At 50.3% G+C, this 1,378-nt stretch overlaps 1 pseudogene; it reads left to right on the top strand.

Annotated features, from left to right (window-relative positions):
• The first annotated feature begins 430 nt into the window (after window positions 1–430).
• Window positions 431–549, top strand: LOC120620643 (uncharacterized; annotated as a pseudogene).
• The last annotated feature ends 829 nt before the right edge of the window (window positions 550–1,378 follow it).

The raw sequence follows: 1,378 nt of genomic DNA, 5'->3' as shown, positions 1-1,378 counted from the left end.
GGACCATCATTCTGGAGATGCTACTCCAAGTGTGGTCCACAAACCAGCAGTATCAGGGTCATCATCACCAGGGAGCTTATTAGAAATGCAGACTCTCAGAACCACTCCCCGCCCTAGCCCTTCTGAATCAGAATCTGCATTGTAACAGGATCCTCAGGTAAGTTTTGAGCAGATGAAAGGTTGAGAATCACGGGGCAGGGCCGGAGTGTCCTGGAATGACCAGGCTCTAACCACTGTACTTCCAGGAGAGGCTCTCCTTAAGATGCCAATCCCCAGAAGACAGGTATTTGATTGGCTATGCTTCGCTCACACCATGGCAGAGGGAGGGGGAGGAGGGGAAGATGCTGGGAGCCCCACCGGACCCACAGGCAGGAAAAGGGCTGTCCCAGCAGGAGCAGGATGCAGAGCAGACGAACACTGCACAGGTCTAGTTTACGGCCGTATTACCCTGAACAAGACCAATCCCATCTGATCTCAGAAGTTAAGCAGGGGCAGGCCTGGTTAGTACTCGGATGGGAGACCACCTAGGAAGACCAGGTGCTATAGGCATAAAAAATAAAAAATAAGGGATTGTAGTTGACAAAGTCCTTGCAATCTGCGAGATCAACCAAGGGTTGCCTCGCCTAAAAAAAAAAAAAAAAAAAAAAAAGACTGCACAGTTCCAGCACAGAGACTCTGGGCAAGTTCAGGGACAGTGGTGGCAGTTGCCCATTATTCAGTGCTTACTATATGCCAGGCACTGTGCCACGGATGCCAAATTGCCTCATGTGACCCCGTAATCCACAGGTAGATATGACTGTTACTACCACTATTTTGCAAAGGAAAAAAGGAAGGTTTAGAGCAGTAGCTCACAAACTGGAGCATGCACCAGAATCACCGGAGGGTTTGTAAAATCACAGATTTCTTTCTGGGTCTCACCCTCAGAGATTCTGACTCAGTGAGCCTAGGAGAAAGCCTGAGAATATGTATTTCTAACAAGCTCCCAGCTGGTGCGGATGCTGCTGGTCCAGCCGCATGATTTGGGACCCAGGCACTTGCCCTGCAAGCCTGGGAAAGGCAGCAAACACCAAGTTAGTGACTTTTTGAGAAACGCTAATGCCTCCCACCAAAAAAAAGTGCCAAATATTAGGCAAGTCCCCATCCTCACTATGAGAAACCACCCACCTGTGTTTAGAGAGATGCTTTTCCCAGGAAACGGGTGAAGCAGGCATTTTGCAGAGAGAGCACATTGGTGGGAGGCAGGCCCACTGAGAAATACAGTTAATGGGGCTTCTTTAGAATTCATAGAATCGGGAGAGTCCGGAGTTTCGGGTCCCTCCGCCACACACCTGGCTGGGAGGGGGGCAGTGCCTCAGAAGGGGAGGCTGGGGAATGTCAG

Source organism: Pteropus medius, unplaced genomic scaffold (genome assembly GCF_902729225.1).
Source record: "Pteropus medius unplaced genomic scaffold, Ma_sr-lr_union100, whole genome shotgun sequence".
NCBI classification, from domain to species: Eukaryota; Metazoa; Chordata; class Mammalia; order Chiroptera; family Pteropodidae; genus Pteropus; species Pteropus medius.
This window is presented reverse-complemented; position numbering and strand designations above follow the sequence as displayed.